The 20,744-nt window shown below is 43.9% G+C and overlaps 2 long non-coding RNA genes across 2 annotated transcripts; one reads left to right on the top strand and one right to left on the bottom strand.

Annotated features, from left to right (window-relative positions):
- Positions 1-530: 530 nt before the first annotated feature.
- Positions 531-16,241, bottom strand: LOC139060440 (uncharacterized). Its single transcript, XR_011514815.1, has 4 exons — positions 15,925-16,241; positions 7,263-7,380; positions 3,873-4,092; positions 531-1,199 (listed from the first exon to the last, which is right to left on the bottom strand). It is a non-coding gene; the product is annotated as an uncharacterized lncRNA (long non-coding RNA).
- Positions 16,242-16,424: 183 nt separating this feature from the next.
- Positions 16,425-20,141, top strand: LOC139060439 (uncharacterized). The gene is made up of 2 exons (XR_011514814.1): positions 16,425-17,012; positions 18,058-20,141. It is a non-coding gene; the product is annotated as an uncharacterized lncRNA (long non-coding RNA).
- Positions 20,142-20,744: the final 603 nt, after the last annotated feature.

Here is a 20,744-nt window from a genome sequence, read left to right as displayed (position 1 = left end):
TAGCAAAACAATGTTTGGTTATCGCTCGACCTCGCGGCGCCCACGCACGAACGTTTTCGTATAGTTATGGTCTATGCAGTGCTGCGCTGGTTTTGCTGGCTCGTGAAGCTCATGCATGCTCATACTCGCCGTAAGATACTCGCCGCAGATATGTTACGTTAACATGATGCATTAGGATGTTCCTTCGCCATTAACCAAAATGTCAGCTCTCTCTCTTGGCTAGGTCTGTGGCAGCGCTTTCGCTTTGAAGTTGCGCAAAACATATGTAGCGCCGACCCTCGGGCGCCGTTTTACTCACCGATGGCAGCGGAGGGCGCTGATGACGTGTGCAACGTCACACGGACTCCCTCGTGGCGGGCGAATTGAAATGCGCTAGAGGAATGCGGCCGCTCTGCAGTCGCAATTCTTTCCGAATTTTATTCTGTTGCTCCAAAGCCATTGCTACAAGGTTTCTGGTATGGCATTCCCACAGTCCACGTTGACTTACTATTTGCCTTTGCTGCTTATTTAAAGACTGCCCTTATGAAAATTAGTGTTGAATTTTAGTAGATATTCCATTGCCGTCCTATTGCTCAATCAACAAAATTTTTGTTGAAATATCATTGTCCCACTATTGCAGATTTGTTGACCAGCATTGAAAAGTGGCCACCGTGAAACCATTGTAATTTCATTTACCAGTTATTGCCTTGACTTTCTATGGAATTCCCATGGACGAACAATTGTATTTCCATGAAATGTAATGTGGAATACAACATTAAGTTTATGGATTGTAAAGTGGAATGCAACAATAAGTTTATGGATTTTCAAGTGGAATGCAACAATAAGTTTATGGATTTTCAAGTGGAATGCAACATTAAGTTTATGGATTGTAAAGTGGAATGCAATATTAAATTTATGGATTGTAAGGTGCAATGCAACATGAAATTAACTAATGTTGATATTCGCCATTGAGGCATGGCTTGGCCTCGGGACATCTTCAAGGTGCATTTTCTAGCTTTCCATTGCAAGGCCTCTTTCCCTGTGGTGTTATGAAAAGAAACAACTTCGTGATTAACAAAAAGCATGTGAATCATTCCTTTTATACAATAGTCCACAAATTTATTGAGCTTCAGGCTCTTTCATTTCTCTTGCCAGTACTGAGGAGATGATGTTCTTTATGTAGGAGAGGCTGGCAGAGGGAAACTTGGAGCATGTGTAGTCTGTAAAAGAAATACAGCATAAGATTACCGATGCATACAGGATTTTCTAGCTGTCTAATAAAATAATAACAAATTGAAGCCTTATGCTATGTTTAAGTACAGGCCACACCGCTAGTGTCAGTCATAAAACATCATCACACAGTAATTTAGCTACGTTGTGTACTTTGAGCCAGGGTCTGCAGTTATCAAGTGTGCACCACGATATTGTAAAGAGCAGAGGCAGAATGAAGATAAACATCTCAGTACTGGCACCAAGCTCTTTGGCATGCATAAAGAACAGGTCAGTGTGTTAGCAACTATTCATTGGAATTTTATATAATTCATTTGCACGTACACGTAATCCTCTATAACGAAGCCAGTAAAACCAGCACTTTACTTCGTTGTATAAAAATTTCGTTGAATGAAAATTTGACCTTTTATAAATTCATTTATCCTCACAGCAAATTTCTCTTACCCAAAAGGGTGCGTAAACCTTATCAAATTATCGGGCAATCAGAAAAAATTAATTTCAATGACAAAAACAGTTGAAGCTTCACCCAAAAGTGGAAGCAATGATAGCAACACTAAAGTATCACAGCTATATGAAGGCTAATAAGCGTTGACATACAGCCTTGTTGCTAAGACACACTTATGGGTCCCCGAAATGGTCTGGACAAATTTTGTAGGCACGTGGGGCACAGCTACAGTAAAACATTCACACAACAATCTGTGTAAAGCATCTCACATTAGAGGGACCCCGAAATGATTTTGATGATTCTGTACAAACATACTGAGCCATTAGAGGATAGGTCCTTCTGATCATTATTTGACACATGTAAGTGCTCCGGTTAAAGCACATAATTTATTATAAGATTTCAAAAATTTACATTGCTGCCGATCACAGCACACCACTCGGCTGAATTTTCAGCCGCATCTAACCGTTTGATGTAAACTGTCCTAATGATGCTGGTAGGGCAAGCTATCGGACTGGCCGCCCAGCGCGCTTCATCAATAATTTTGTTAACTTTATGGTGAACCAATGTTGTTCTTAATAGTTGGAATGTTAGTTAATTTGTTTCTATAAAAAGAAAGTAACAGAAAGAGAATGCACAAGAAAAATTTGTCACTACACTCCTGGCGCACAGCAAGTGTCGTCTGCTTGTGTTGCAACATGCTCCATTTTTACGAGAGCTCCGCAGTCATTGTCGGTCTCAGTCCTTTCGCAAGAAACACGATTCGCCTTTGTTACGTTGAAGGCTGAAAACGTAGTAACTGGCAATGTCGAGCTGCGACACCATGTTTCTCTGCAAGGCAGCAGACGAGCGAAGTGGCTGCAGTGCATCGGACTGTCGATATCGAATCGGCGCCAGGATTTGCACGTTTGCAGCCGTCGCTTTATACCGGAGGATTACTAAAAACCACAATAGAGTTTCGCGAGTCCGGTATTTGGGTAAATGCAAGCACAAGGAGACAGGGCCTGGCCGTTTGACTGTGCCGTTTCACAGGATGAGCAGAAGCACAAACTGCACGGCGCAGCCACCTGATGGCACAGAGCTTGACCAAAAACAGTAACAGTAACAAAGTATATTCTTCCTTGCTGCTGGTGTAAATATTTTGCCCGAGCGTAATCGTTAACATGTTTTTGTAAATGCTTAAATTGTTTTACGCCGAGACAGAGCAATATTAGCTCGTTGTTTGGCTGGTTAAGCTCTGCGCCAACAGGTGGCTAGACAGTGCAGACCAATCAGTCCGCTCAGCTGTGGTTACCGGAATGCCAGACACATTCGGTGTTGCGACAGACTGCTCAGAATGCGCTCTGCTTCGATAGCTCTCGCTTGGGGTCGACTGCCAAGCAACTGGTGGAGAGGTTGGAGAGGCTTCGCGCACTCGGTCTTAGAGAACTGGAAGTAGATGGCACGACGTGCCGTCCTGACGCAGAGCCAGTGAAGGCGGAGCTTAGCCCTGATCACTTGGCAAACAAGTTGAGGAGAAAACGCATGGCTACGGAGGAGGGTAACTTGTAATCGTCAGTGGCTCTCTTAATACGCAAGGCTTCACACAAATTGTGGTGTGAATGATTAAGTTTAGCTGTATCCTACGCGTCTACAAAATTTGTCCGAACTGTTTCAGGGGCCCGTTAAGAGAACTTTAGCCAATTACAAGTTACCCTCCTCCATAGCCATGCTTTTTCTCCATCTCATTCGCCAGGCTAAGCTCTGCCTTCACTGGCTCTGCATTGTGATGGGACATCCTGTCACCTCCTTCTAGTTGTCTTGAGCCAGCGCACCAAGCCTCTCAAACTTCTCCGCCAGCTGACTGGCAGTCGATCCCAAGCGAGCTGTCGAAGCAGCATGTGTTGCGAGCATTCTGTCGCAATGCCAAGCGTGTTTGGTTTTCTGTTAACCACAGGTAAGATTTGGAGATTTTGATGGATAGGTGGAGGCGTACACTAAATCATCTCCGTGCTACTATTGCTGTGATAAGGAGCTTTTAGCCTAGACGTCCGTGAGTGGCCTGATCGCTCTGTACGGTCCAGCTACCTGGTGGTGCCGAGCTTGACCAGTCAAACTAAAAGCTAATATTGCTGTGCTAGCGCATATCTCTTGCTAAGTAACGCACGAGGAGATGCGAATTTTTAAAATAATGTTCCAAGACTGGAATTTGGAGTTGTACCACTAGGACTGACGTACATACCAATCACAGCTCGGATACGAATAGGGTCCAAGGCCTCCTTGAATGGCTGGTTTAAGTGCAAGTTTCTCTTCTCACCCAGGAGCGGTTCGTCCCGTAGCTCCTCTGGGGTGAATACATTCCACAAAAGAGCCCTGGCAAATCTGCCAAGGCCACTTTCGCATGCTTAGCATAGCTTCTCTAGGGTGCCTTGTTCAACACTCACACCGGCTCCAATGTCCACCTGGGAACATGAAAAAAAATATCATGTGGGAGCTGTATAGCCCATGACCTTTTGCAGAGTAAGATTCAGAATTTGCTGGCAATGACATACCTAACAAAAAATTAAATTATGCTGTTTTACATGCCATAACCACGATCTGATTATGAGGCACACTGTAGTGGGGGACTCCTGAATAATCTGGACCACCTGGGGTTTTTAACGTGCATCTGTATCTAAGTACACTGGCGCTTTTCCATTTTGTCTTTATTGAAATGCAGCCGCTGTGGCCGGGATTCGATCCCGCGACCTCATGCTTAGCAGCCCAACACCATAGCCACTAAGCAACCACAGCGGGTGACACATCTAGGAACAAATAGCTAAGTTTAAAGGAGAAAAACAATGCGGTAACCTGCAGCAGTTACTGACATGACTTACAGCAGCAAGTTGTTTTTCATCGACTATCATTTTGCTTTATCATTTCTACACTTAAATAAAAAATAAAGATAACTTCCTTTATGCTTTATTTGGCTTATTATCTGTTGATTTCACATGATTGTGTTTAACAAAATTGGGCCCCTCAGTTCCCTTTGTCTTTAATTTCATAATGAGGGTCTTGAATCAGGCAGGTTTGATGTCTTCAAATAGCATACAAGAGTTTATTGGTCAGCTGCCTGCTCATAAAGTTCACATATGCGTCACCATTGGCCAAAAGGATGGTCCACATCCAATGGATTGGCATGAATAGAACTGGCTAACACACCCACGGTTACACATAAACAAAATACCCAAGAATCTAGAAGTTGGAACAGTTGCCGCAGTAACGCAACTTGTAGTGAAGAGGTTGTGGGTTCGGCTCCCACAGGAGGCAAGTTTGGTTTTTCTGGCACTTTCTAATATCTAAACACAGCATAAAGGCAGAGGAAAAGCTCAAGTGCATACTACTCTGATAAGCACCATAGCCCTCAATATCAGGTGACACTTTTTTGTCATGTAACACCAAAGTGACCTCCATCAAGTGAAATTGTACAAGCTCATGACATTAAAGTTACTGTCTGGTGATGGTGTAAGTTATCAGTGGCTTAAAAGGATTTGAACGCAAGCTCACTGTTATGAATTCATCGAAGAAAACACGGATGAGAAAGGGAGACAGGACGAGTGCTTTTTGGCAATAGTAAGTACAGGTTCAGACACGGATGCTACACAGCACACATTATATTAGGACTATAAATGACGTTTCCAGCCAGAAACATAAATGCATAATTACAGTGAAGACAGTGACAAGTTTCCTCAGGCATCAACCCTAATGTGTGCTTTCACAGACAAAATTGATATGAAAAATGCAGCCTATCAATGAGAGGTCATCCTGCTTACTACCTTTTTAAATAAACAGCAATTTCTGATGATGCATTGCTATACCAATGTGCATGTTCCTGCCTTTGACTTGAAGAGACTTGGAGCTTGCAGAGAACAAGTTTAAGGATAGTGCGAAAAATTCATTTTTCTGACAGTACCATTTAATGCATTTATGTTCGCTAGCTAAGACAGAGGATATGATAGATATATGCACCTTTGGGCAAGCAACAAAAGGCCCACTGTTTGTTTGGCTTGATTTACAACCTTGCCAAGTGCCGTTTTAGGTCGTTTTGACTAATTTGGGTGCTTCTACAAAATAAATTGGTTACAAAATTATGAAAGCAATCACTTATGGTTCTTTAGTATATCACAACAGACAGGTGCTTTTGGATTGCACCACAGTCAAAATGCAGCCACTGAGCCATGGCAGCATGTGAAATGAAACTGGAAGTGGATAAATGCACAAGTTACGCAGAATGAAAAAGCGATCACTCGCCACTTTGTTTATCTCATTGTGCTTCTGCTGTCCTTTTATAAGTTTTTGTGCTAGAGGATGCATGCACATTTTATTTCTTTTCTTTCGTCCTTTCATCTCTTGTTATATATTGAGCCTGTAGTACTAAACACGAGCGTTACTGTGCCATAAGGGTAGTGCAAACTGATTTTATGTTGATTCCTTCAGTACTGGGGTGGTTACGAGCCTCTTCAGTCAAGCAGAGCTGCTAGATTACGTGTATTTAGTAGCATGTCGCTGTCTACTAATGGCCGGCTCATCATCCTTACACAATACTGGGCAGCTCATTCCCACCAACTTACTCGTTTGATATTTACGAGAATCTGGAATTATTATTATTTTATTTATTGCATTCTGCCCAATTCTAACTAGACTGGCACAAGTAGTCGGGTAGCAAATACGTCGGTATCAATGCACTGCCCAATGCTGTGTAAGGGCACCAAGCAGGAAATTGGCAGACAGTGACATGCTGGTAAACACAAGTAATCTAGCAGCCCTGCTTGACTGAAGAGGCTTATAACCACCCTAGCAATGAAGCAATTACCTTAAAATCAGTTTAGACTAACCTCTATTTATTGGCACAGGAGCGCTCGTATCCATGCATTCCGTCTTTGGCGCCAAGAGGCTTCCTGAAGTGAGAAGATGTATTGTACATTTTGAGATCGGCGGAATAGCACTTCAATATCCTTTTTTCTCCCTTTAAGCAAAAAATTATTCTAACAAAGCTTTCTCAGTTTAATAACAACAGAATGAGCTATCACAAGAGGCAGTGTTTGCATATTTTTTTTCAATTCATTGTTAAATTAGCACACCGTATCAGCTTTCTTGAGTGGTCGTCACATGTGTACACTATTGTACCATATTACGTCCAAGCATTTTTTTTTCAGCATTGCACAGGTCCTGACCATTTGCCTGATGCAAAATTTAAGCTTTTACTGGAAAAAATCCTAAATACAGGCCATTTTACTGCCTTTCAATGGCGTATAAAAATGTTAGAAATGGCTGATAATCGACGAATGCATTACGGTGTAAAACTTCTTTCTCTTCATTTACCTGAAAAATTTTGTTGTGCTTTCATAGGAAAGGAAGAGTGTTCTTACCAGCGCCTTTTATGACATAGTTTGGCACTTTGTGACCAAGTTCACATGGTAATAACGGAAGCAAAAACCTTTCCGTTGAAAAACATGTTTCATGAAATTAACTTCTTTCTTATTTTGAAGGGTCTTCAACTTTTTCAAAAGCAATGGCAAGTGGTCAAGCACCAAGGTTAGGACAGCTGCTGACTGTATAATGTTGTGGCAACTTATGTTTAAAGGCTTTTTACCAGAAATGTAATCGTGTTTTTCTGCCATCCGCTTCATATGTTCCACTTCATCTTTTAATTCCCGATTTTCTTCTTGAAGTGCCTTTACCTGAACAGTACAGGTGCTGCACGGGTTGATCTGAAATAAAAAAAATCATCTATTTTTTTAAAGACATACAAAAACAATTGGTTTAGCAGTATCACGCGCACGAAAATTATCTGTGGGCAGTGCATTTTCACAGAATGTCTTCGAAGTTATCAACATAATGCCTTCTTACAAACACGCCTTAATTCAATATTGCCAATGGTAGTTGACAAACTATAAAAGCACCATTAAATCAGGCCTTTGGGAATACCAGTTATTCGGTTGCTTGATTCCCAACTTATTCAAAGATTAAAACTGGACAACCAGTGATCAGTCAGCCTGCATGGTTGTTTGATGAATAATGTTCGAATGTTCAGATGTCCCGATATTTTTGTTTACTCCACACCGTCGAACGGTTTCAATGGAAACCTTATTTAAAAATATATAAACACAGACAATGATCCCTTTAGAATAAAAGCAGGAACAGCGCAACACAGGGCGAGCGAGTAAAGAGCACAGCACAGAGCGCTGTCCTGTACTCTATGATGTGCTGTCCCTGTCTTTATTCTAAACATGAACCAACCAGCCCCACTGAACACAATGCTAACAATGATCACTTGCTTCATCATCATCAGCCTGGCTACGCCCACTGTGGGGCAAAGGCCTCTCCCATACTTCTCCAACTACCCCGGTCATGTGCTAATTGTGGCCATGTTGTCCCTGCGAACTTCTACTCTCATCCGCCCACCTAACTTTCTGCTGCTCCCTGCTACGCTTCCTTTCTATTTGAATCCAGTCCGTAACCCTTAATGACCATCAGTTATCTTCCCGCCTCATTACATGCCCTGGCCAGGCCCATTTCTTTCTTGATTTCAACTAAGATGTAATTAACTTGTGCTTGTTCCCTCACCCAACTTGCTCTCTTATCCCCCTTAATGTTACACCCATCATTCTTCTTTCCATAGCTCGTTGCATCGTCCTCAATTTAAGGAGAACCCTTTTCATAAGCCTCCAGGTTTCTGCCCCGTAGATGGGTACTGGTAAGACACAGCTGTTACACACTTTTCTCTTGAGGGATAATGGCAACCTGCTGTTCACGATCTGAAAATGCCTGCCAAACGCACCCCAGCCCATTCTTATTCTTCTGATTGTTTCAGTCTCATGATCCGGATCCACGGTCACTACCTGCCCTAACTAGATGTATTCCCTTACCACTTCCAGTACCTCGCTGCTTAATTATCGTAAACTACTGTTCTCTTCCGAGACTGTTAAGCATTAGTTTTCTGCAGATTAATTTTTAGACCCACCCTTCTGCTTTGCCTGTCCAGGTCTGTGAGCATACATTGCAATTGGTCCCCCGAGTTCCTAAGCAAGGCAATATCATCAGCGATTCGCAAGTTACTAAGCTATTCTCCATTAACTCTTATGCCCAATTCTTATGCTGTGTCAAGTCCTGTACATTTGTGAGCCAATTTTTATTTGTATTTACTTATACAGAAAGAAGTGGCGAGCATGGCCAGTACTTTGTAGCGATGCCTTTTCTCGATGCCAATGCCTTTCAGTGCTTTTCGCATTTATGAGTGGCCTCTTTTAAAGCTCCGCCCGATACACAGCCTCGCTTGACCACGCACTAAAGCGAAGAGCACTGAAAGGCATTGTTATCGGGAAAAGGCATGGAGGAAGGAGAGCGTAGGAGAGGCGCCGGCCAACACAGACGTCTTGGAGGTAGTGTGACGGAAGTCGCATGCTGTTTTTCGCAATGCAGCACTGGTAATGGTGCCCCAAATGAAAACCTTGCCATAGCAACCATGCCCCTTAAGCTCTCGCTGCTGTGCTAGGCCTCTGAAAAGTGAAATAAGCTTGTTCGACCCGCGTCTTTCTCGCAGCACATTATGTTCGCAAGACAAGCTGACTTTGAAGCGAGGTGTGTAAGCTTGAAAGATGTTTTGGGTCTGCGAATGCAAGTGTCAGCAACAGACATACTCAAGTATTTGCGGTGCAGGTCTTTGTCATCTTCTTCAACATGCCCCAGATGGGCACAGGATCGCGTCTTCTTCACTAAAACTGATCAAGAAGTTTCACAGGCATTGTTCTGATGCGCATCAGCAGCACACACTTCTGGCAGCTCATAGCAATGCAAGTTCAAAGCTCGTGCCTAACTGTTCTGGCGAGCTGATTGGAGGCACAAAGGGAGATGGCACACCAACATGGCTGCATTTCCGGCTTCAAAAATGTGGGGTGCGAGACCGGGCTAGTTGGTATTCCATGGTGAAGTAACTAGCGCAAGAGTGGACACAAAAAGGCGACAAGGACAGGCGCTTGTCCTTGTCATCTTTTTAGTGTCTCATTGTCTCATGTCCACCCTTGCGCTAGTCACTTCTTCAAAAATGTGACGTCAAGCCCTCCTACTTTGTTTCTTTCCTCCATGGGAAAAGGCATTGCTACAAAAACCGGCCCATGCTTGTCTTTACTAAGTAAGTCTGGTTAAGTACCAACCTAGTTTACATAATGAGCTTATTCGCAACCAGTGATAAATGAGGGTTAGTTATTAAATTTACAAACAACTTTTTTGGTAATAGTGTAATGAACAGCCAGCTATGTCATCAAACCTTTCAATCTCCCTCCTGTACTATATATACAGCTTGTCCCACCTAGCTTGAGCCAAAGTTTTAAAAATGAAAGGCACTCCGGACGCAAGTTGAACCAAATTCATAATGTTGGCACTGTTCTAGAGTTACTCGGGCTGTTTTTTTATTTTCCCCTTAACTAACGGATTATTTATGTTTAATTAATCAACTTTTTAAGTATTGGCTGCAGACCCCAAGTGTGAGATGCAAAGTTGTAGAGCATTTACAGAAACCTCTCAACAAATTGTTTCCAACACGGTATATTTCACATGGCCCCTTTTTCCGCGTTCCAAAGAAAGCCCACAACATATGAAAAAATACCACGTGGCGGGGCACTTGTGCACTGTTACTGTGCTGCTCTGATGCGTGCGATGGATGAACAGTGTCGGCAGCAGTGAGACTGGCCCGCAAGAGGGTGTGATGCCTGGTGTAGGTAGCCGGGCATGCGGCTGTTATTGCAGGACGGTGCAAATGCATGCTGCTGGCCAAATGTTGCCAAAGCTATAAAGCATCTAAGGCCACAAAAGAGAAAAGATGAAAGCAGCATTTTGATTCTGCTTGAAAGAAGGAAAGGGCGAAGTGCGTGGGAATGATGGAAAGCAATTACTGCTGCTGCAATTTTGCCTTTGTACACAAATGACCTTGTAAAAGTTTTCAAATTGAACGATGATGCTACAACTTTAAACCTTAGGGCTCGAATAACAGCGGATAAGTCGCATGCGGACAAAACTAACTAATGGTAAAAAAACCTTGGCTATATTCAAGGAAGATTACACATGTATTCTTCAGACAACTCTTTCCATACTGGCCCCGTCTGCTCTCCTTCTCGCACTTACTGTCTACCAGACTTTTTTTTTTATCTCGCACCCCACGGATGCACATCACTTTGTGGTCACAGTATCGGGTGGCCGTGTCTGGCTTCACACTTGTGCACCGTCACCAGCGTGTCAGTCCCCGAGAGAGTGCGCCCACAGGCTGTGCCAGTTTACCCGATGTAGATCATACCTTATGTACCTCGTCTGAACCAATTCCAGCGAACTGCAATGTTTGCGGCGAGGACTTATGGAGTCGCCATCTGTCAGAAGCTCCTCCCTTGCGTAGTATGAGATCACGCGGCGCACTCCTCATAGGTTTCGCTTACAGCGCTAAAAAAAAACACCACGTGGCGGCCCTCCTCAACATTTATGTAAGTACTCTCACAACGAGGGAAGTTTTTGACTGTCGATATAATAATCTTGGGCAAACTGAAAGCACAGAATTGTTTACAGACGCTATCTCTTTGCCGAATACATATGTACAGTGAGCGCCACTGCACGCGGTCGCCAGGATGGAGTCTCCCTAATTGCGTGAAAGGTAGGCAAATGCTGCAAATAAACTATGTGAAATATGTTCTTATAGTGGGCTGTCTGTGTAACCAAATGGGGCATAACAGAATGAAGCCTCAATGCAGCGATCGCACGGGTTCGCAGCGACCAACTGCACGTCTGCATGCATGTCTGTGAACAATGTTTTGCTTTCGCTGTGAGCGCGTTTTCGCACCGTGCCGTGAGCTTTAGGCTGCAGCATATGAGCATTTTACAGTACAATGGCAATCTTTCTTGCATGGACGCTATCACAACTGTTCAAAAATAATTTTGTGATAGAGATTTCGACACCTACGGTGACTGTGATGTGCCATCGCAACGATTAAATCTTTTTTTGTCTTCTAAATTCTTGGGCGTTCCAATATTATTTCTCAAGTTGCATCGCACTGTATGCTTATCGGTCTTCTCAGCGTGCAATTTCCCTGTGCTTCTTCTTCGTAATCCAGTGCAATAATTCATAACACAAACGTGACATGCCATAACACAAACGTGACATGACAGGATATGCCATGCCTTTTTTTTTAATGTGCTTCTTGCCGCTCCCTTTCCGTTCCAGTGAACTTGCCAGTATCTAACGTCAACAAGTTCATAGACCAAAACCGTCATGACATTAGCTAGGCAGTGGGCGCGGGCAAGCTTCTCGGTGTGCGTTTTCTGCTACTCACCGAACATCGCGCAATCCTGACACCATAGCAGAAATCTTCCTCGCACCTGTTTGCTGCATACTGGAGTTGTAGGTGATGGCTGTCTGCCACTTCTAAGTTTCGCGAGTCAAGCTTCATGTGGCTCTTTGTTCTGTGGCTACGTGTGAATAAGGCTGACACCAGGCTCCACTGCGTACGTCCGGCACAACGGCACCGAGCAGCAGCCTACCATGCTGCACGCTTCCAAAGGCAGCCACTACCTATTAGAGTACTTTCAAATGTTGTCAAGCGGTAAAGCCTCACCACTTAATCAGAACTGTAGCACAGGTGGCACTTTAAACTTTCATTTTCAGCTCGCTTCGGTGCTTCCAATGCAGCCGATGCGGCCACTGTGTCCACGTGACCTCTCATGTCACGTCACGCCGATGGTGGCATGAGCTTTTCCAGTGGTGGAGCTCGCCCCCAATATCCAGAGCTCCTCAGGCACACATATCCCTGCGTGTTCTCTACAGCAACGCTATTCAGCTGTGACCAACGTTGAGCAGCGGATATGGCTTACTCCAATGAGGAAAGGGAGGATATGGTTTTGGCTCTAGGTGCGTCAAGTGGACATAGAAGGCGTGCACTTTAGCTATTTCCACACTGGCATCCAGGTAAGCATCTGAGCTCAATGATGATTGTGCATGCATATGAAACGCTGAGACAGACTGGGACTTTTACGAAGAAGCAACATAAATCTTCAATCCTGGGCGAGGACGTGGAGATAAGATACTGTGTCAGTTTTCTTCAGACCCACATGCAAGTGCTCGTAGTGTGGGTGCTGAAGCTGGAGTGCCAAATCCTTGAATGTGGAGAGTACTTAAGAAGAGGCAGCCTCATTCATACCACATGCAGCTGCACCAGATGTTGGAGCCCCGCTATTTCAAAAATCGAAAGCACTTTGCAAACTGGATTATAATCAAGGTGGAAGATTATCTTCCGCCGGGCTTTGCCAACAAAACACTGTGGACTGATGAAGCTACCTTCTCATGTAATGCCCACGTGGACATCCACAACACTCACTATTGGAGCAACGAAAACCCTCACTGGGTTTTGAAGACATTACCAATATCAGTGGTCAGTTAACGTGTAGTGTGGAATTTACGGTGGCACTATCATTGGCCCCCTGTTTTTTAATAACATGCTTACAGGCGAAACATATGAATGACATCCTTGATGGGGCGCCTGAGGATTTTCTTTGCCGAGTTCCATTGGCTAGGATCAAGGATATTTGGTATCAGCATGATGGTGCTCATGCACACGGCAGCAGCAAAGCTTGCAAATGGCTGCATGAATTATTCCCGCAGCAGTGTATTGGACAGCATGGGCTCATTGCTTGGCCAGCGTGGTCGCCAGATTTAACTCCCTTGCTTTCTTTCTCTGGGGCTACATCAAGGATCAAGTATACCGGACACCAACTACAACATCAGAGAACCTAAAAGAAAAAGTAAGACAAGTTTGCAACTCCATCCCTGATACCATGATCAAGAACGGCTTGGAAAATGTGCCTATGAGATGGTGACCTCTTCGAACATGCATTATAATCGAAAGGCACTTTTTGGATTGAAGGTCACTGCAAAATCACTCCGGCCCTAACGCCGCCTCCCCGCCCAACTCCATTACACTCCATCGGCAGGCCGCCAGCTCATGTCCATTTCAAAAATAAAAAAGAAATAAAGCTATCTTCTTGTTCTCTTTCGTCTCCTTAGATGCTTTATCGCTTCGGCACCGCTCAGCCAGCAGCATGCATTTGTGCCGTCGTGCGATAAAAGCCGCACGCCCAGATACCTACACCAGACGTAACCCCCTGTCACGGGCCAGTCTCGCTGCAGCCGACGTCTTCATCCATCGCAAGCTTGAGGGCAAGCAACACAATAACAGTGCACCATTGCCCCGTCACATGGTATTTTTTGATATTTCGCAGGCTTTCTTTGGAATGCGGAAGAAAGGAGCACGTGAGATATATCGTGTGAGTGTGTGTCCTTTTTTTTTGGGGGGGGGGGGGGGACTTCGAGAAAGCATTTGATAACGTTCCTCATGAACGCCCGTTTCTAAAACTTTCATGCGTTAATTCTTTTGCTTTTGAATGGATTTGTGACTTTCTAACTAACCGCCAGCAATTCGTGCGCGCCAATAAACAGTCTTCTGCCTACCTTCCTGTCAGCTTCGGCGTGCCTCAGGGCACGATCCTAGGCCCACTATTATTCCTAATATATATCAATGATTTAACGAGTGATATTTCTTCTAACATCACACTTTTTGCAGACGACTGCATGCTACATATATCGTCCAATTAACAACCTGTCTGACATTCACTCCCTTCGGTCTGACTTTCAACGGTTCGAAATCTGGTGCAACGAGTAGCTCATGTCACTAAACACAAATAAAACATCACTACTTTCTTTTCATTGCCAACAATATTACTCATCACTGAATTATTTGATCTATAACTTCGCAATTTCATGTGTAAGTGCGTACAAGTACGTAGGTGTTCATTTGTCATCACATTTAACACGGTCCTTTCATACAATGCACACTACTAATGAAGCTAACCGCGTTCTTGGTTGTTTACATCGTAACCTTTATCTAGCACATCCTTCTGTCCTACTTCTCGCCTATCACACAATAATCAGACCAAACTGGAATACACATGTACTGTTTGGGACCCTCACCAAAGTAACCCTAATAAAATGCTAAAATCTGTACAGAACCATGCAGCCAGATTCATTTTCTCAGAATGCTCATACCATTCTAGTCTCATCAAACTAAAATCTCGTGCAAACCTTGGAAGTCTTTCAGCACGCCGCAGAATAGCACGTCTGTGCCTATTGTTCAAGTTTTATCACACGTCACCTTGTACTCCTGCCATCAAGTCAGCACCAATCACGAAACAACTGTATACCCACCATCTGCTCGAACCACTGTGAATCTTTCTTCATTTTTTGTCAAAACATTGCAAGATTTGAATTACCTTCCCTCTGACGCTGCGCTCCTCTCCAGTAGCACCGACTTCAATACAGTAATAAAAAAAATTGGATATAACACTTAATGCATTTGTAAATAGCCCACCCCTCATGTAAAATCCCTTTACTGGGGCCTTTGCGATATTGTAAACAAATAAATATTACTTCTTTTTCATAAATGCGTGACCATCCACCTGTAGAAAACCGGCAGCTCGAAATACGAATGCCTTACAGTGTGAATGCCCCTGACACGCTTCGGCCTCCGCGGCCCCAACTTACGGGCCGCCCTGCTTCCAGCTTTGATCCTCCCGCACCCCTTGGGTGCCCTGGAGAACCTGCGCCGCCTCTTTTGTTATAATCTCAAGTGCACTTCTGAAGCGTTCGTTTGCCGGTTACATGTCCCCTCCGAGAGCAGTGCTTGTAAAAAATCCTCCAATCACTTGTCGCGACGATAAAAGCGGCCCGCGACTTTTATGCGACACCAGTCAGAACTTTGCTGAAATATCGAGCAGGAGTGATAAGCGGGCAAGCTGGCACGAATTTGTGGCTAGGCTGTATTACATTGCGCTGCTCGGGCATACGTATGAAAAATGTCAAGGTCTAGCACACAAACTGGTCGCGTCGATCATATTCGCTATGAGATGTTTTTTGTTTTTTTCCGTGTCTTAGTGATCAATTGATTGTACGCGCAACACGCTACACCGGCAACCTGGACAGCGCATAAAATTTTCTGAGAAAGGTTCCGTGTAACGTGCCTTTAGTTGGGATGCATCATGTAACCACGCAAACGAAAACGGACGAGGAAAGAAACACACAGGACAGGCGCGGATGTTTCATCGTCCGTTGTCGTTTTCGCGGTTACATGATGCATTCCAATATCGACCACCAATGAGCCCGCCTCTCCCTGTTAAATATGTTACTTTAGTGGGGACAGCCGTCAAAAAACACGAGATGTACTCACCGAAGGCAAGGAGTACTGCCGGGTCCGGTGGCGCTCCTTCTTTCCAACTGATGAGTTGAATACTTCTTTAATTGACCCCTGCTGCGATATGAGACGGAAGGCCACATCCGTGTCGGCCAAAGCATTCACGGGATACACGTCCCACTTGTTATCGTCAACTCACTTCGCAAGGACGTGAGACATCTTACGCTCCAGCTGTCCGAGCAAACAAACGCACGTGCAGAGGCCGGAACATAAAATAAAGAACCAACTTGACGGGAGACAACTAACAAAAATACGTACGAAATGGCGACGGAAAAATGCAAACACGACGCAAACGAAAGAGATGGTGTCAGTGTTTCCTGCTCACTTTTTAGATATGGCTGTGTTTGGCTTAAAATTATTTTTTTTAAAAACTCATAACAAAAACTTGAAACAAAACTTTAATAAATGTTTGCGGCCCTGTGAGCCACACAATATTGCCTAATACTATAAAATGCATTTTCCAGACCTACCTCTTGGATACGCTGATCTAACGTTTCACTGTTGAGTCATTGAGCGTCGAGGCAGTTGACCGTCTGGCAACGCTTTAGGTTTTCTAGCCAGCGGGTGCACTACTACGTGATTGTATGACTACTCCGCTGTACTCCGCATTCGCCGTTCGCTATGTTTTACTTGGGTGTTGCGCTCTATATTTTATCGTAAAGTAATCGTGCAAGGCCCAGCGCCGTTCACGAATAATGTCGCCGAGAAGACAATTCGGAAATTACTTATGGGACCCGTCCATCGACGTGCCCATACGCTCAAAATAGGTTCAAAAACGTTCCTCAGTAGGTGCTTCGTCTGCCGCGTTGGACAGTGAACTGGTTTCTACTGATGCAAGTGAACAGAGTTTCTGCGAAAACGAAGCAGACGCTGACGCAGGCCGCATCGCACCATCCCCTTCAATTGACGCTGCAACTGAAGACTGTCATCCATTGGAAAGCACGCATGAAACCTTGTCTACCTCGTCGTCTGAGAGCAGCGAATCGGAATGTGACGCTGATTGCGCTGACGTGTATCCTGACCCCGGCGAGCAGCATTTTCCGAGAGGCTGGAAGGATGACTTGGTAAGCGTTGTGGTGTCAGGCGTAATTTCCAGATATTATTTTGTTGCTGTGACGTCTTATTTTGCCCCGCTGTAACGCCTGCCGCAGGGTATCTCCTGAAGCTTATGCAGCGTAGTGACCGAGTCATATAGTGAAAATATTGACGTGATGGAATGAAGTAGGGAGCGTACCGATGCGATCATTGCTCGCAGCAGTTATTTCTCCCAATTAAGGAGAAAACCACGCTGTTAAATTCATATTACTGATGTAAACACAGTTTACATCAGTAAACTGTGTTTACTGATGGTAAAGCATTAGTAAACCGGTGCTGGTAAAGTGGAGCTGAGGCAGGAACAGAGCACCGCAGAGCCTTAGAATACGTAATGTGCTGATGGAATTTCCTAGGGTTTTCCTTTAACGTTCAGGCGTTATCTTGGCGCCTGTTCTAGCATATATACATAATGCGTGCGTGCGTGCGTTCGTGTGTGTGTGTGTGTGTGTGTGTGTGTGTGTGTGTGTGTGTGTGTGTGTGTGTGTGTGTGTGTGTGTGTGTGTGTGTGTGTGTAATTTTGTCGTGTTGTGGCCAAAGCCTGCTTTTTTTGGGGTTGTTTGCAAATGAAGCCCTCAAATCTTCCTTGAACATCTGTCGTTATTTAATAGTACCCCAAAAGTACATGTTAAAAATATCTGCTGTCACGAAGCACACATTTCATGGCAAGACAGTGCTTAGGCTCACTGTGCTGCATGTACCATGGCTGCTTTAAAGAGGTTTCTTTGGTGGCCATCTGGTGTTCACCATGCACAGTTGGCATCTGCATTATTTCAAGGCAGGTTCACAAAGTAAAAGGGGTAGCTTAAAATGGTGCATTAAAGTTGCTTGCCACGTTAAGTAACATGTTAGCCAGTATACTCGGTGCCACAAGATAACTCATGAAGCCCTTGTCATGGCAGGACTTTCTGTCCAATTTACTGTGCAGGTAACAAAACAGGCATCTACAAGTGTATGATTGTAATGTTGTACTTTTTCTAACACCACCATTGTTTGCTACCATTCCTCTCTGCTTAGGATGAAGACCTGTTTCCTGGAGCCAAGCTTACGAAAGCCGAAAGCCTCTTAATGGTCATGGCCCACAGCTTGCGCCATGGCTGCTCAAAAGAAGCCACCGATAGCTTACTGCAGCTTCTCAGAGCTCACTTGCCAGAAGGTGTCGCATACCCAACATCAAAGTATACTTCTTTTTTGACACTTTGCCGGATCCGAAAAGCAGTATGCTAAGCACTTATACTGTAGTGTGTGCTCTGGGTATATTGGTGAACTACCAGAATTACCAGGAAATGATGTGGTTGGCAGTCAGTGCAATGTGAACTATGCGAGTGGCAGCTTACTGAAAAGCTCATCATTTTTTCTTGTAATAGATCTGAAGGGCCAAATTCCAGATGTGTTAGAATCAGGAAAGCTGCAATGCAGTAGAACAGGCACTTCCTTTGATGTGTGTGACATCACAAAAAGCTATCAGTACAAGTTGCCTGTGACTTCGAATGACATTACATTGACATTGAATACTGACGGTGTGCCCCTTTTCGAAAGTTCTGAAGCGAGCATGTAGTCTCTTCTTTTGATGATTAGTGAACTGCCATGCAAAGAATGTGCACAGACTCTTTTGTTGTCTGGGCTGTGGTTTGGCACAGGGAAGCCATCAATGAACTCTTTTTTGATACAGTTTGTGAAAACAATGAATGAAATATCATCCACTGGAGTTGTTTGGAGGGACAGCAGGGGTGTATCGCTAAGTCAAAGACATTTCCTGGTCCCCGTACAGTAGACGGCGTTTCTAAATGTGAACTAACTAGTATGACACAATTCAACAGTGCTTATGGTTGTGCATTGTGTGAGGACTCTGGGTAGGTTGTTTCAAAAGGAAATGGGTTTTGTCGTGTGTGTCTGCCAAGTGCTTCTGCAAACAAGCTCAGAACACGAGCCATTTTTGTACCATGCACAAAAGGCCGTGCAGGCCCCTAGTTGTGGCATCAAAGTAGCAAGTGTGCTGACACTTCTTTCATTTTTTTTTCATTTAGTGAGGCCTCTGTAGTACACTACGTGCATGCCGTTTGTTCTGGTTTTGTTCGGGCAACAATGTTTATGTGGCGGAAGTCCAGACAGTGCCACCGATTTCATCTATGCCGACATCTTCCTGATGCAGACAAATGTCTTCTGAGCCTCGCCCCCATATGGGAGCTCACGAGGCTGCCAAGGTCTTTAAAGGACATAAAGGAGTGGAAAGCTGCCGGTTGGAGGAATTGGCTGCTGTTTTGTTCCCCAGTCACATTAATAGGACGCATTCTAGAAAGACAGTACAACCATTAGTTGAAATTTTTTGTGATCATGCATTACCTTCTTGACCCTTGCATCTGCATTCAGAAGCTTGCTACAGTTAGGAGAAAGATGAAGTTTCTTCTTGAGTACCAGGAATTGTACGGTATCAAGTACGTGACATATAATGCTCTCCTCTTTTGCATGTTGTCGACAGTGCCGTAAACTGGGGTCCTTTGTGGAGTCACCCTCTTTTTCCATTTGAATTTATGAATGGTACACTTAGACGCTAAGTCAATGGCATCAGATATCCACAATTTCAGATTGCCAACTGTAGCTGGCAAAATTAGATGTTTGCGTAATATTTTATTTGAGATAAGTGAGTGATAGTTATCCAAATGGCATGGTGAAGTAACATTTTCCTTAAACTACATAATAAAAGATGAGTAATATGAGATGCCATCAAAGGGCTTTAGACTTGCTTTAGCTATTCGCTGTCTGGAAGTTGCTCACAAGACCTTACAGTCACTTTCATCGCTTGTTACAAAATGAATACTACAGCTGCATTTTGATTTTCCAATACCATAGAAAATGTTACATTACCTTGCAACAGAGTTCAGTTTTGTTGGAAAGCTCTATGGACTCTTTTGAATTAAGCACATCCTATTTAACCATGCTTGCTTTTGTTAAGTTATTACGTGATGTTGTGCCACATTTTTATGCTTTGTTATGATGTGTGCTGTGAGCTAAAGTGATATATACAGATTTTTTTCATGTATAGTATGCTTTTGTACACTTTTGCGATGCCTGTAAATAATAAAGAGCATTATATGTCTGGTTCCTTGAGTAATCGCTGCTTGGGGGAGTAGCACACAGGTTCACGAGTGGCCCCTCATATTATCACAAGCAATACATTGGAATCATGGGGTGGCACAAAACATGCGTTTCATTTTCTCTTCATTTGCTTATCCACGTCTGCAAATCTCAAAATTGGTGCAGCAACACTGTGTGGCCAACAGCAGTCATCATTTGCATGCTAGATCTAACTTGCAAAATATAGGTCTATTGGGGAATATATTATAAGTCCAAACAGTGTGGCATATTTCAAATGAGCTTTTTCCTATGAGGACAAAAACACGTTTCTTATTCGACAATCACTTAGTGAAATAGCTAGGGTAATTGAAATGCACACTTGCAGCATGCTAACAAACATCATTAAACAGCATTGCACTTGTATCAATACAAGCAGGGTGCTTGTAAATCTGCGTATAGACACTTACATTTAATAAGAAACAAGCAGTGCAATAGAGTGAGAGGTGTATTTTCTTTCATATTGTAGCAGACGGCTATCCTGACTCCCTTTAGGATAGGATGCATACTCATACTGTAACGAGTGTGACCTAGCTGATCCTCGGGCAACAATCACGATGGTTGTCAGTAAT

The sequence above is a fragment of the Dermacentor albipictus genome, chromosome 5 (assembly GCF_038994185.2).
Source record: "Dermacentor albipictus isolate Rhodes 1998 colony chromosome 5, USDA_Dalb.pri_finalv2, whole genome shotgun sequence".
Lineage (NCBI taxonomy): Eukaryota > Metazoa > Arthropoda > Arachnida > Ixodida > Ixodidae > Dermacentor > Dermacentor albipictus.
This window is presented reverse-complemented; position numbering and strand designations above follow the sequence as displayed.